The sequence below is a fragment of the Scaptodrosophila lebanonensis genome, unplaced genomic scaffold, assembly GCF_003285725.1.
Source record: "Scaptodrosophila lebanonensis strain 11010-0011.00,11010-0021.00 unplaced genomic scaffold, SlebRS2 tig00001412-arrow-pilon, whole genome shotgun sequence".
Classification (NCBI taxonomy): Eukaryota; Metazoa; Arthropoda; class Insecta; order Diptera; family Drosophilidae; genus Scaptodrosophila; species Scaptodrosophila lebanonensis.
The window spans coordinates 5309118-5326326 of NW_022060739.1; positions in this window are offsets into that span (position 1 = coordinate 5309118).

The window sequence follows — 17209 nt, forward strand, 5'->3', positions numbered from 1 at the left end:
TTAATAAAATGTAAGATAAGTGTCTATTGATAGAAGTTTTTATCAAACTTTGAGGCTTGCTATTTAATGACAATCTACTACTTTCAATTGTCTTTTTGTTTTGTGCTCAATGGCTGCATTTTTCATAATAGTCCATAATAGTAGTTAATAATCAATGTTGGTTTTTTGAGTCATTTTTTTCACCCGATTCGTTTTCCTTTCTTGTGAAAAATCAATAATTTATTAGCTGCGCTGGACCCACAAGCTCTGATAAAAATAAGCTGCAAACTTTGTGATTAAGATTAGGTTGACAAGAAGATAAAAACTCGAAGCAGAACAACTTGGTTTAACTTTGCCAGGAACATTAAATAATTTAAACTCCAACGTGCAATAATTACTTGACACCACATCACAAATTGTCAGCTTCATTTTCTATTACATGCGTCGCCACTATTTGTCAGGTGTTAATACCTCTATTGACTTCATTTTGAAAGCGGCTCAATGCTAAGAAGCTTATCGCACGTACACCTCACACACATACAGACTTATCAAAGCACCTCTCTTTATGGACAACGTTGGAGAATTGTCTTAGAAATGTCTAAAACCCGAGAATTAGGTGTAAGCTCGCCCCACTCAAGCGAAAAACAATAATCAAGTACTTAAGCAGAACTTAACAGAAACTTACACACATGGCGGCATGGGTGTGTGTGTGTGTGTGTAAGTAAGTAAGAGGTAATGGTGAGGCTTAAGAGACTTTCATCTCCACCCACACCCTCCATTTGGGGCATGGCTAATAAGCGTAGCGAGCGATACAGTAGAAGTTTGGGAAGGAACTGAAATTTCATTAGGCTAATATAAGTTAATTAAAATGTAAACAGGCGGTGGCAAACGATCAAAGACAAGGACCGACTCAAAATGGCAAATCACTTTGTACTGCAAACAGCAGTCTTCGAGAACTGCGCACCACCACAGGTCATGGCAGTGGCTGTAACAGAGCCGAAGGGGGAGGGGCAAGAGGAGGAGGTTAAGTGGCAGCTGTGACAACGGTGGTGGCAGTCATTTCACAGGCACTGCCAACAAAGCATTAACTGCAACATGTGTCAATTGGCTTTGAGCTTCCAGCGCGATGCCATCAAAACATTCCCCGTAACCACCAACGCCTCCAACCTCCGACCTCCAACCTCCAACCTCTGACCTGTGGCTTTGCTTTCTAATGGCAGTTGGCAGGCATTGTAATCCAAAGGATTGACAGACACACACAAACACACATACAGAGCCACGCACATATCGTTGACTGCGTTGCCAATTTATTGAAGCACATCAATTTGATGCCCGCCCCACATATACACACCTTGTTCTGCGTGTATGTGTGTGTGTTTGGTGGCTTGTTTTGGGGTTTGATTGAAAGCCCCACTGCCACACATTTGCCCGCCAAAATGAACTGCAACAACAACAACAACAACAGCAGCAGCAGCAGCAGCAACTACAACATGTTAATACGCTTGGGTCGCGATTCTGCCATCTTGGCAACCACATATCAACATGTTGACGATGCTGATAATGATAATGATTGTGACGATGATGACGATGTCTCTACTCTTGCAGATAATGACTAGCGTGTGATGTGTTCGCAGACTCTGGTGATATACTATACAAACAGGTGCGGCACTCTATAACGATAGATTCGCATTCCGATTGCGCGGGAATAAAATGGCATTTCACTAAACGAGGGGTTGGCTTAGAAACTTGGGCTCAGACAGACAACAACATTTGCACAAAAAGTCTGCACATTTCTAAAGAAAATCGGTATAAAAAGGTATTTAAATTTTGTTCATTTGAAAGCATTTTCTTTTACGCCAAAAAAAAAGCATTAGCAGCTTTGTCAAATTTGTCTCGAAAATAAGAACTTGCTTTAGCATTCTTCGAACTCCCTAGGACTGTCTAATCCAATCAGAATATATTATTTATTCTTATTATTATTATTATATCCTTCCATATAAGAATTACAATTTCTTCTTGGAACTCGCAATAAAGACTTTAGTCCAAACTATATTATTTATAATTGTGCTGTTTAAAAAAATTTATTTAAAAGAAACAAGCCGTGATTTCATAAATTGTGCTTTATTTATTTATTCAAACTTGTAATTAATTATCTACACAAAAGTGTACATAAAAGCTGATTCGCAACAATGATTCCATACGCAAGGCTTTAATATGCCAACCACCATCCACACCATTAATATAGCATTATTGATTGTTTTCATTAAGGGCCAAAGCTATGCGTTAAGCAAAAAAAATAAAAAAGTATGGATATGTCAATACACCTTTAAGCAGATAAGGTATTATATAAAAGGCGTTTGCAATACTAGGAAGTATTCAGTGTGCTCTTCACATAGAGTTCAGATACCAAGCAATTCGTAAAAACAGTTGAGATGCGTTCTCTGATGTACATCTGCCTATTCCTGGTGGCTACTAACTATGTCCAGGCACAGTTGGGAATAGTAAGCATCATCATATTGCTATTCTTCTTAACTAGCCAGCATATACCGATGTATCCTTTGGACTTAATCATTGTCCCATATACGATGATCCCAATCATCCTGTGGTGCTGCCTGATCCTAGCGACTGCAGCAAATACTACATCTGCAGTGGAGGCCAACCCAATAACACAATTTTTTTAATACCTAAATATATATATTTCTAAGTGGAAATTTGATTTTTAGATCAATTCGATGGGCTACCAAATCAATAAAAAGACAATTGGTACGATTTAAAAAGAAAAAAAATCAAATCAAAATTTAGATTTCCTAAACAATTTCAGATTCAGCAGATTTTGTGCACAGAAAAATGTAAATCAGCTTAATAAAATAGAATATTGTAAATAGCAGATTTGTAAAGAAGCTTTACTGTGCCCATGCAAATTAATCACTAAGCAAGGCCAATCAACAACAGCAACATCGTCGCAGCGCACAGCGACGCAAAAGCACATCAGTGAGATGCTATTGCCACGCCCTGTGTCCCACGTCCCACCGACCCACACCTTGTAACGTGGTCTGCCTTCAACATTTTTGGTTGGCAATTGAAGCCAAGTGCATGCGGCAGCTGCCACACACTTTGTACTTTCAACTACTTTGGTGTAATTAAAAAAACAAACTATGCAAATTACTTCGACAAAACTTTATGTCACCCCAAATGTTCGCCCACCATTCACCATCATCCATCCTGATTCCATACTCAGCCTTCATCCGCCCTCCCTTCCTTCCATCTTCACCTGCAACGCGTCAGCATCAGCATCAGCGTCTGGAAGCAGTAAATTCTACTCACCTTTTGTGTGGCACAATTTTGCCAGCACTTTTGAATTGTTGCGTAGGCCCGAACCCATACGCCCCTCTTTAGGGCCCCCTCCTTGTTGACTCTGCCACAACAATTGTTGACTCTTGCATAAATTATAATTATTAAGTGCAGCAGTCGCACCGACAGCAAGAAAACACAATTTATTTTCATTTATTTTTTGGTGCAAATTTCTGTTATAGTCAGCATTTTGTTGTTATTGTTGTTCAGTTGTTGTTGCTGTTATTCCTCAGCAGCAGCAGCAGCAGCAATTTGGGCCCCCAATGGTATGCAACATTTTAATGCAGTTTGTTTTTACGCTCACGTGCAACGGTGCGTATACGTACTGAAAACCGAAACACACACAAGCAAGCACATTTGCACCAAACACACACACACACACACACACACACACACACACACACACACACACACACACACACACATACAGAGAGAGTTTGTTGTGCGTGTGCTCCCTTTTCTTACTATTGTATAATCGATGTTGCCATGCGCACTTTTAATCTTTTGTTTTAACGATTTCTCATAAATTTCACGTCTCGCATTTTGACTCGAAGGCATTTTGTGTTCTTTGGCTCCATAACTTTAAGCAGCTTACTTCTTAAATCTGTCTTCGCAAAGTGAAGGAATGTCGCAAATCGACAGCAAATGCCTTCAGGTTGCAAAGACTCGTAAATTGTAGATGGCTCTTAAAATAGATTAAGTTTATGCCGTGCACGGAAAGGAGTAAGCGGCACAGACAGGAAGCAAATTATAACATTAAGTGGCATAGCTCATAATTGTTCGTCTAGTTGGCGCAGCCCTTGCGCAATTGTAATCCAATTATTTGTCACTTATTTACCACTAAGTTGGCTGAATGCTCACGTTTGTCGGAAAATGTCAAAGAAATGGAATGTTAAGTAGTCAACTGGTTTTCCCAAGAGCTCCGCATATCTTTTGAATGATAAATAACTTGTGATTCTTAAATGCTATAATTTTGAAAAAGTTTACCTTCCCGAGCCTGTCAAATAGAAAATTTATGTTTTCAGCTGTTTGAAACTTTATTCTGCCGGCGTTCAAATACTTAGTGAGTAAGGTACAAAACAGACCTAGACATGAAACAGTGTTCGAGTCGACCAAAGCTACAACAACTTAGTATAAAAGTACACAGTTCTTTTAAAATTGACAAACAACACTTTATTTAGCTCCAGCTTTCCAGAAAAATGTGTAATTATACAATAGTTGAGATATTCGCTTACCTTAATACATGATAAGGCGATATATAGCGAGCCACTCAGCGTAAAATTATGTCATTTATTGTTATATCTAAGTAGTTTTCAGTTTTCAAATATTAAATATGAATTGTGTTCACAATACAATTTAAAACTAATTACAATAAAATCCAAATATTTGACCCTCAAATTAACCAAAATATTGAATTAAAATAGATAGTAGATAGTTCACAAATTTACCTTCCAAGTTTAAAACACAAAATAATTTAAATAAATGGTTTCATCAAACACCTGTAACTAACACTAATTATTAATATAACGACAATGCAACAACAACAACCGCATGTATAATATACACAACAATACTCTAAGCTGCTGAAGTGTGATAATATTTTGGGTATTTAAAAAAAATGTACTAGCCCGATTTTAATCACACTGCAAATCACTTCAAAAAAATATCTATTGGACTCACCTTCTAATAGTTCAACCCAAATCGCATTCAGCGAATAACGAAATGAGCTTTATGACAATAATCTTCATCCACACAATAATACACACAAAGGAACCTACTTGATTTATAATTAAATAATTTTAATATATTTACATTTACATTTTTTCATGGCATTCACAGCTGAAACCAAATCCCCCCATTCGATAAAAAAAAAACTTAGCAAAGCCACGCATTTTATAACCCAATAATCTATTACAAGCTAATGTTGCAAACAAATGTATGGCAATTATTTAACCCACAATTTATATGTTTTTACTTTTTATTGGATTCTTTCTATTCAAATAGTGAACACGAAATAAATAAATACTGACACAAGAAATAAAAAAATAAAACACAAATACATAAATGAATAATGGTTGCTTAATTAGTATTTCGATCTGGAATTTGAACTTATCAGATCATTTTTCTAATTAATGTTTTTAATTACTTAGTTTCTTTAAATAGCATTTATTTTGTTAACGAAAAAGTTAGTCAATGAAACAAGCCATTGAACATAAAATATGATGCTTGCTTGACATAGACTTGGCTTCAGAATTGGCATAAATCCCGTAATCCCATAAATTGCTCTTCTCAAGGACTAAACAGGAAGTTTTCTCTCGCAGCATTACAACAAACTCAACACTGCGCTCTCGCAAATGTTTTGGGAAATTTGGTGAGTTTGGGATAAACCAGCATCCACAGCTCATGGCTTATGAGAAGAAATGTGAGTGTGTTGGTGGCTGCGTGTATGTGCATGCATATATGTATATGTGCGGCTCAGCTTATGCCTTTTTGCCGGTTTGTTTATCTTATATTTGAAGCATTTTGACTTTTTTATGCGCTTCTTGCCGGCATTTATTACACAAGAAAAACAAATGTGAGCGCCTGCGTGTGTGTGCATGTGTCGATTGTCTGCGTGTGTTTGTGTGTGCGTGATTGCAGACAATAAATATTTACAAGCGATTTTATTTGCTCAATGGATTTATTTAAATATTTATGCTAGCATTTCATGCGAAAATTTGCTTTAAAAAGTATCTCATAGATGGCAACTACGAGTTGCACGCTGACAATGATTTACGATCGGGTCTGCGTATTTTCATTAAACATTTGCGCCAACTGCACGTACCAGTCATAATTTAATTTATGCGCAGCCCGCAAACTACATTCAGTAGAGTGGGCTAGAGGGATAGAGTGGTATGGAACTGAGCCTGAACGTGTCATATTGTTTTAACCTCATTACCCAGATAAAGTAGCGCAGCGTTAATAGATACAAACAAGTGCACACACATACTCGTACTTGTATATAAATATTGCGCATACTTGTATAATGGGTAGCTGCAAAAGTAAAAGGCAAAAATTGCCAGAGAAATAATCAAAAGTTTTCCAGCTCAGAGAAAAAAAAAGTCGCGTGTGCCAGTTGCAGGCAGCCATAGAAATGGCACAAAGTGGCCAACAAGGTGTAGAGCCAACCACCAACCGCGAACCACCAACCACGAACCCAGCCCACGCCCCGAATGCGGCAACTGCAGTCTGGCAAAGTGATGGCAACTTATTTAGAAAGCCGCAGAAGGCAAATGCAGCAAATGTGCCAATTTCCACATTACAACTGAAACAACAGCAACAAATTAGACACGCATTACAAAACGCAATTGCTGAGAACAAAAATCGTGTCACAAGTGTCAAGAATTTTAAGTGCGATTCAAGGTTTGTTTGATTATTTACAACCGCAGTACGCATTACGCATACGCCATGTCACACCATTTGCTGTGACATCACGCTTGCTACATTTACAATTTATTTGTACCAAATAATTGTATGCTGCACACTCACACACACACATGTTTATAAACAAATATATGAGTGTGTGTATAGAGAACACTTTGTGTCACATTGGCTGCGGTTTGGACCGCCAACAGCTCTAATTAATTGAATTTTTACAGTCACTCAGCGGCATAAATGTGAATAAAGACACAAATTATGCCACTCTTAATTATAATTTGCATTTAAAAGGTAATCAAATACTTCATATAGGGTGTTTCTAAATGAACTTTAAAGTATATTGTCCTATTTAAATGAACTAATGTTTTGGGTAAAAAAATCAGTCAATCCCACCTGATAAAACTCTTTTGTGTCGTTTTATGATAATATTACATCCTCGCTTTATTCTTTCTTTTATCTTCTTAAAGTGCAGCTGCTTATGTTGATGGTATTATATTCCCTTAATTATTCGCAATTGTTGACAAAAAACTCTAATAATAATCTCTTACATGCGTGTGTAAAGTACGTTCTAAAGTTAAAGCTTTTGGGTGCGTTAAAGCATTATTAATATATTATATTTTATTTCTAAAAATGTGTGATGACCAGCAATTAAACAACAACAAGCTTTCAAGTTATTTTAGCAATTAAAAAATCAAGTTCAAATGAATTCAGCCAGAAGCCATTTAAATATTTTCGCGTTATGCAACAGTTTTCTTCATTTGCTGGTAGGCGTTGAAAGTTTGTGACTTTTTTTGAAGCACCCATTATTTATGTTGCCGCTTTGGCAAGCACGTGAATTATGCTTCATTAAATTAACATTGGCTCTATCATAAATATGCAACGATGCCTGTGGCAGGTAAATAACCCAAGCAATACGGAAACCAAGGATGAAAAAGATCAGATGTTAAAAAACAGTAGAAACAGCAGAAATGCCATTAAACGTGGCATATTAAAACAATTTAGCCGCTGGCCAATGTCAGAAAAAATATATCAAATGTAAGCAAAGTAACAAGCGATACACAGTGTGGCATTTATTTCAAACAAACACAAAACGGGGTCAGCTGGTGCTGGGGTCAGTCCCCCGGGGGTTATACTCAACCTTTCCTTTGTGTTTTGTTGTTTTTTTGAAAGCTGAGATTTGTTTGCTTTTTCAAATGAATTATGCGTTGCTAATTAGCGCATTTGGGCGCCTAATTGCTGTATGGCTGTGCGTGTGTGTGTGTGTGTGTGTGGGAGTCAAAGGACTTTTAACCCTCCAGAGACTATAATTTTTTTGTTTTCGGCTGCCATGTCGTGGAATATGTATGTTATTTTGTCACACTTGACTTGCAGGTTTATTGACACTTCTGGCACATGACATGGCTGTATTGACAGCATTACAAACACCAAACACTCGACTAGATTGACAGCCTGTCTGCTCGGGCTGTTGCCCCTAACCATGCACTGCCTCGTCCTGCATCCTGCATCCTGCCCAGCAACCAGAACGCCTTTCAGCTATCACACATGACACACACTTCAAGTGGCACGCACCCCTTGCCTTTTGCCACTCTCTGTTCCATATGCATACCTATACATGTACATATATACAAGTACATAAGTATGTACATACATATGTAACATATATATAAAAATATTTTGTATTCAATCTAAACATTTTTCAATGCTGCTAGACGTCTCGACAAGACTCTCGGCAAGTGATGGCAAATTGAAAATTGATTTTATTTCCCCCACACTCCTTCCTTTTCCCCGTACCCCTTCGCCATCAATCGTTTACTCGCTCTTTCATTGAAATCGTAATAAATCCTACAAATACAACCTATATTTTCAACAATTTGTTCGCTTTTATTCCACATTTTGTTAAATGCAATTATTTTGCATTGTTTTGATTGCGACATCGTTTGTGCATTTGTTCCTCCATATATGTATGTATGTATTTCTAATGGACCATTAAAATGTTAGCCATGCATAATGCAAAACGGTATTACACATTTCCATTCATTATTTAATTCGCAGCGTAATTAGTTTTTATTGCAGCGTAAATAATAAAATTCACTTTACACATGTTCGCCCAAATTTGCAAATTTATGCGCAAACTAATGAACTTGAAAGCAAAACACCATTTGGAATAAAACTATTGCGAATGTGAATCAAACTAAATTAAACTACACTTAATGTAATGGGGAGAGAGTATTCAGCCAAGATTTAGTAATTTGAAAAATTAATTGAAAATAATTTAAGTAAATATGTCGCTTTAAAATAATCATATTGTAGCTATTCATTTACTAAGTTGCCAGCATTATGCTCTCAACTTAGTTATAATCATAATAGCATGACTTAAAAGACTACAGAATTTAACACAATTTCTCGCGAATGTGAATTTTAATAATAATAAAAAGCTAAGGTAATGATTATAAGATTCAAATTCTTGCCTTTCAAAGATTAGTTGGCAAGCAGGATGGATAACAACTTATAACTTTCTTGCTTATATGCATTTATTCTTTTCATTATTTTAAAATTCTATTTACTTCCATTTTCAATCTAATTTATTATTTTTGCATCGTTTGTAAAAAAAATTCGGAATATATTGAACTACTCATATCAAAAATAACTGATAATAAGTGCATTACACTTGATAATTGGCTTTAAAGCAATACATATTTCATGTATGCAAACAAATATATCATTTTATATTGCAAACAAATTAAACAATTGACCCACTTTCTAAGGCCAAACGCAAAAAAGTTATCCGCATAAAAATAATGTTATAATAAAAGACGCCTAATGGCCCAAATGCCGCCATAAATTAGCATATTAGAACATTAAATTGTGTCCATTAAATAACCAACGAATTTATTGCATTTATAACATATTTACAAACACACATGTCAATATTTTCAGGACCACCAAATGAGCATGCAAGCGAAAAGCAGATAAAGGAGAAGTCTATAAACTAGACAGAGTCAAATTTTCGCATGTCATATTTTCCCAATTACAGTACTTAATAAAAAATTGAATGAGTATGTGTTCCTTTTGTATTAAAGTCCTATAATTATTTATTTTACTGATGATATAAAAGTAAGTACATACAGGGAAAACAAATGGTTTGAATAATTCAAATGTTAAGAGCTCTATGTTCAAAAAATATATATACACCTAATTCTATATTTCTATGGTAGATTGGTTCCAGAAAAAGTCATGTAAAAAAATCGTGTAAAAAAATACATTGATTATATGTTTTAATAATAATAAAGTCGTGCAACCATATATTAAAATTTTTCAACCCGTGTTAAATCAAAACCGTGTAAAAAATATCATTTAAAAACAGAATTAGGTGTACTATGTTTATAAAATTGACTCAAATATTCTTCTACGCTTCTCTTGAAGCCTTCGACCCCAGAGCTTATGTTATTCGTCATATTTTTAAACTATTTGAAAAATAGAAACAAAAGGAAAATAAAGCAATTAGATCAGTTTTTGTTCGCGATGTTCAGCTTTAAAAAAGATTATACTTTTAATTGTCTAGTATTAAGCCTCAACTATTTTATTTACAGACAGAAGATTTCACAATTTTTTTAATAAATTGCTTACCAAATTTGTTTAACACTGTATACATAGGCATTTGTATTTATTTTCTTCACATTTCTAACATAAATACCGAATAATTTAGTTGCTAAGATTTGCAAGAGCAAACAATTCTGGCCGGCATATTAACTTTCTTACTCCTAACAAAAATTCACTGAGCTCAGAATGGGCGAACATTGTATTAAGTATACGCCATGGGGTAGAAGGTATACATTTAATTTTCGAGTGCCGTCATACTATATACATATATTTTAATTGCACATTTGGTGTGGCATATTTATTTTGGACTTGCTACAATTTTGAATATGAAATGTTAAAACCCACACACACACACACACAGACACACTCTCATACCCACACAGACACACACACACACACAACCTATTGCGTTGACTGATTGCCTGCAATTATGTAATTAGTAACACATTTATCCGCTCATTTATTGCCCATGTTTGCTTCTTTACGAATGTACAAACGTGCATTTGTTTGCTTTTCCTTTTGTTTATTTACCAAATTGCACCCCAAGCATAACAACAACAACAACAGCTAGATGAGCGGCAAGTTCAACAACAAGAACAACACGCAAGCGCTCTAAATAAGCCAAGCAAGCATTTTACAAATAGCCAACAATTCCGACCACGTCATTTAGTGGTCCGCCTCGAGGGATAATTCGTTTCTAAGTGTGTGTGTGCAAATGTTCGTGTGTGTCTGTGTGTGTCTGTTTGCGTGTATGTGTGTGTATGCCTCAGCACACATATATTTATCATATAATGGCATAGTGTGCTGCTGCATTTCATAAAATAAATATAGATTTTATTTTAGATGTCGGCCCTGCTTAAAAATAATGCAATTTAGTATAAAATATTATAACATTTATTGCATCCCATAACTGACTGTTACCATTCACTTGTATTATATATTCTTGAAGTAGTTTTTCTCCACAAGCTGGATTTTAGTGATTTAGACGCCTCTGCCCTCTTAGGTCGATTGAATTTTGTCAGTTCCTTGTAGACCAACAAGGCTTTATTTTCCATTCAACTTGCTTATGTGGTGAAATTATAACGATCTTTCTCAATTATTTTCAACAGAACTTTCTTTCAACAGTATAAAATCTGTTCTTTATAATTATCTCCAGGGAAATCTTTATCCACTTATTACTATTAATCTATTATTATCTATTATTAAACCAATATCGCTTGAAGTATAGAAACTTTTTAAACAGAGTATACTGGCTATCTAACTCAACTAATTGAACTAATTTAACTTTTAATCGGCATATTATTAATATGTAGTCCTAACATAGGCATGTAACACACATAAAATGCTTATAAAACGCCATAATTTATGACTCGAAAGTTTAGAAACTCTGCAACATAAATCTTCGCAATGTTCCACTTTTTCAGTAGTTCCCCATATAGCCAGAGTGCACAACACAAATTGTAAATGTCTGCCTTTCCTGCTCATATTTATTTGTCTTATTATGTTGTAGAAACAACAGCAGCAACAACAGCAATGCCAACAACAATAATATACACTGACACATTAGGCCGGCACTATTTTAATTTCGCCTTAATTTCGCTTGTCAGACACTCTGCAGGGCAAGGGGTAAGTGGCAAGTGGCAAGTGGTAAGGGGGGTGACCAACATCAGCACCAACGTCGACAACGCGTGGCCGCCAACATGGCAACCACTGACTGTGGATGTTAACCGCAATAATTTATGCTTTTGAGCCGTGTTTCAGTCAAAGTCTTTGCATGCACCCCCTCCGCTCTACAAGTATTGTCCCTGCAGTGCAGAAATAAGTAAATGACATCCTTGAACTGGTTAGTTCGCTAGCATGTTTCAGCAATCGTTGCATTCTTGCTCATAGAGACAGCTACGGATACTGTGGAGCAGACCTCTCCTGATTCTACGAAGCCATCTCATTCGAACCCCATGCATTTCATGTAGTTACCATGGAAGTTTATTTAAGATTAATTCACTTTTCTATTTTCTATAGCAATAGTAATATAATAAACGGAAGACTAAACTCTTATATACGTATGAATAGCTGAGGTCCTTTTAGTGGGCATTTGTCTAAAAGAAATCTTGTTGTCTTGAACGACCCAAATAATCTAGTAGTTTTCGAAATTAAATGAAATGATTACCAAAGAGGCAAACACTGTGCACTTCTCTGGTTATTTTAATTTAGCTTCAAAACGATAGCTATTGAGATTATTCGATATTAACGATAGTGGATACTATATTTGAATCATAAGTTATAGGGAAAATGTTCTTACGTACCTTCCACAAATGCAACGTTCTTTATTTAATATATTTGTTTATTATATATTTACATATATAAACATACAGAAAATATATGAAGGAGAATATTTTGTTTCTCAAAACGATTTATATTTTAAGGTCAACTAATTCAACGTTAAAAACAAATGAAGTTTTTTATTCAATCATAATGTAACAAGTTAACAAGTTAATAAGAGATTGTGAAGTTATGAAATTCTCAGCCGTTAAGGAACGTCAGAAAGCCGGAAATGGTATTTTAAAAACCTCTATCAAGGTCAGTTTTTGAATATTTATTAATTTATTTTATTTATTTATGCAGTTTCCTACGTTGCTCTTTCTGAATAACAAGTTTTATGCGAAAGCTTTTCTGTCGATTTCTCTTTTTCCGAATCTGACTGACAGAATTCTTGTCACAGAAATATGTTAGAATATAATAGAGCCTTAAAGAACATAGCGCTTTTTCCATAGCCTTGTCTCTATCTAGAACATAGTAGTAGCATGCATCGCATTGACGAGCTAAACCCTGACAACAATACTACCCTAGTTGGAACTACTGAAGGACTTCAGCGCTAGTTCAGCACGCCACTGGGGTGTCGGTTATGTATGTGAATGGGTGCGTGTGGTAAGCGCACATAATTTTGCCTATTAAAGTAAAACAGTAACTGCGCTTATCATTACAAGCATCGCCAACAACAACAACAACAACAATGGTTACAAGCTCGTGCCGCTGGCAGCATTTCGCATCCTTTCGTCGACGCCATTTTGTTTAGTTTATGCTGCGCATCAACATGAACGTGAGTGTGTATGTGTGTGCGAGTGTGCGTGCAATTTCCGCTTGTACATTTTAAGTACGAGCAGTGTGTGTGTGGGTGTGTGTGTGTGGGTGTATGTATGTCTTGATAATGCAAAAAGGCGACTTTTCAGCAAAATTTTTAGCAAAATTAAAATATTTATGTTGCCGACGTGCTTAATGCTAGCGCTCTCACCTCCTCCCCTCCATCTTCCGCGTCCTGACACTCCTACCAAGCACTCGCTTGCTCCCAGTTTGTGAGTATGTATGTGTGTCTGTCTGGCTGCTACGTGCGTGTTTATGACGAGTAGCTTACTTGCTTCCTATGTATGTGTGTTTTCGCCTTTGGCTGTGGTTGTGGCTGTGTCTGTGTCTGAATTTGTTTTAATGTGCCCGCAAAACACAAAGGCAATGCCGTTGCAGGGCTCCTGGATGGCGTTACGTTGCAACGTTCCCAGAAGGCAACACTGATGCTGCCACTTAATGTACGCGCTTTAGCCACATTAGTTTAATGTGCAAAATGCAGGCACTCGTCCGCACTCCCAACCCACAAGAGCCACGCTGCACTGCTCACACATATTAAAAACAATATATTTTCGCTTTATGGTCGAGGAAAGCTGAATGTGTTAGAGGACACAAAACCAAGGTTTATTATCTCTGCGAAAAAAAAACAACAGAATGGTCGCATAAAGCTCAATAAAAAAAGTGTCAAACAATAATACTTTTATTTTACGTATTTTTATACTTTTCATAGTCAATTAATTTCTGAAAAGTAAATAACTATTTGATTTATAAAAATGTATCAAATCAAGCCTTGTAAGAATTTGATGAAAATTTAAAATTAATCTTTCTTTTGTTTGCCATTATTAATTTGTTAAATTGAAGTTAAAATATGACCGGCTAGAATTTAAGTTTGTCATTGTCTGTGTAATTGGCGAAACGAACAGACGCGAAAGAAATACAAAATTGAAACTAATTTTTAATTGGAAAAGAAAACTGTTTTTACTTCAACTGACAAGCTGGACTTTTAGGAATTTTTTTTAACAACACCTTTCATTTTCAGCACTCTGGAGAGCTTATAGTTTTTAGGACTTACTTCTGATATTTTAAAGAAATTGAATAATGATATCCATCCAATTGACACTGAGCGCTAAATAGATACATATATACAATATTTGACAAAATAAATTCAAAGGCATTCGGTAAAAAAAACTTATAATAAGTGCTCAAAAGGAACTTTGAGTTCCTTCTACCCTTTGGGTAAGAGCTTATATAGCATACTTTTTACTACATAGACTCAAGCTGATCCTAGTGGAAATCATTTTGGAGCTCAATATCTAGCTGTGCTTTGAAAACAGCACATTTGGAATTTTGGGGACCCCTTCCAGCCTGTTTGTTATGAGCTCTGAGCAGCACTAACTGAGGTTCCTTTCATTTACTGCAGCTGTCTGTTGTAATGTCCAGTTACTAGGCTTGAGCGACTGCCTAGTGAGTAGTCCGGTTGTTAATCTGCATTTCTTTCATTGGAGTTGTGTATGTCAATACGGTCTCTCATAGTTGGTAGCTTTTGGTTTTCTGCCTTTGACTTCTTTATAGCGTATACTGCCGCCTGTAAGCTACTACAGTAGTTCAGGCAACTTATTAGACATAGTTCTTTAATAAAAATTTTACTTCCATCTTATATTTACTTTTATTTAATTGATAAGAATTTTTGCTATTTTCCAAATTCCAGGCCTAACAGCTTCAAAGTGTTTAGCATCTCTATTCTATAACATTAGCTGCTTATCCTTTATAAACTGTTTATTGCTAAGCCATACGCACACGGTGCGTATGCGCAATGTTTTTGTTGCAGGAAATTTATCAAATTAATTGCATAAAATTTTCTTTATGCATGATTCCTATTTGTACATTCAGGTTAAATGAATTCTTAAAGTGTCATTAGTACGAAGGATGGCAAGATACGATTCAGCAGCAGCAAAAAAAACCCCAACAACCACAGCGAGACCAACGACAACGGTAGCATTGAGTATAGGAGCAGGAAGGAAAAAGTAAATTAAGCACAATTCCTCAGGCGTAACTTGGCTAAGTTGTTTTGCAGCCTCTTTGGCGTTGTCTCGTTTTTTTTTTGCAGCTGCTCTTTCGTTTGGTTTTCATTTCTTTTTACGTTGTTGTTTTTTGTTATTTTTTATTTTGCTTTCGTTTGGCCTGTTTCTTGTTAAAAACGCTGAAATTTATGGCTATTTTGGGACTTGCCTCGGCGCAGCCGTTTGTGGTTTAAGCGCCCTTAGATTTTGCCTTATTTTCTACGCCTCATGCGGTTTTCTTCTTTATTTTGCTCAGCGAATTTATTTTGCCACACAGGTTAGCCGTTGGTCATATTTGTTGTTGCTTTTGTTTTCGTTTTTGTTTTTGTTGCACAAACTTAAATTACATTCCGTTTTACTTTAAATAATTGTTTTGGTGCTAAGGCCACATTTAATTGAACTTTCTATGCCTGTCAGTGGCAATTTGCACAAACAAATTATTTTTCACAACAATTTTTCAATTGACTGCACTTTCCAATTTTTCCTCACACGTCACAGACACATGACAAATATGTAAGTTGGGAGACTGTTACATACTACTCGTACTATATATTTGTAACGTTGTCAGAGAGTGGCAGAATAGAAAAGAAGTCAAATGTCAAAGCCCTAAGAAATGAAATTCAATTTCATGGCAAATGAAGTGGCAAAAAGTAGATGTCCAGTTGCCTAGAACTGAAAATTGAAAATATTACACACATACAAGTATAGTACTATACAGACACTTATATAAAATGTATGTTGCAGGCAACGGAAAACGGAAATTAAGTAAAGCACTGAAGAGTTTACCAAACGGAAATAGCTCGAATATTCAATAGGAAATTCGACAAAGAATTCTAGAAAATGCGATACACAAAACTAAAGTCGAGCAGCGAAAGCGTCAACATCGCCGTCGACGTTAGCGTCAGCGTCAGCAGATTGGACAGCTTTTTGTCTAAACGCTTGCCATTCTACGCTTTGAGCTGCACCTAAAATTGTTTTCCTCTCCATTCTTTTGCTCCCTTTTGCTCTATTTGAGCACTGGACTTAAATTTAAACAACTAAAAGCTTGTCTTTCACGTTCGCATACAATGCCAGCTCTGCAATTTCTGCAGCCAACACACAGCGAAAAGACAACAACAACAACTACAATAATAGAACCAATCCACTAACCAATATTCCCCATCAGACGTGCTCACGTTTTCGCAATAGCCAAACAATTTGTAATCCATTCGAATCTCGGGTGTACTAGCTGAAAGCAAAAGTGTTATGTGGGTGAAATTTTGATAGGTGTACTAAGAGATATGGAAACTTTGAATGAGAACTTTAGAATAGATTTAGAAGAATTACAAAATTGCTGGAACATTTTACTTCCTTCACATACTTTTATTCGATATCCAGGAGAACCAATATGATCGTTTTAAGAGGATCTAAATAGAAACCCATTGCGAAAAAGTAGCAATGCTATGCATGGAAAGCAGTTTGAAGACTTCTAAACAGTGGCCTGCCACTAAGCACTAGCAAGGTAATTCTCTTATACACAGTCATATCTAGTTTTTTTTGTTGGTATAATATATTTTTGCAATGGCAACTGATATGATATTTCATTCGCATGGATTGCAATGCGTCATTTATTCCCTCTACCAAGCATAATTACCAACATTTATTGTAAAAAGCCCAAACAAACTAAATACAAAGCGTTTTGGAAT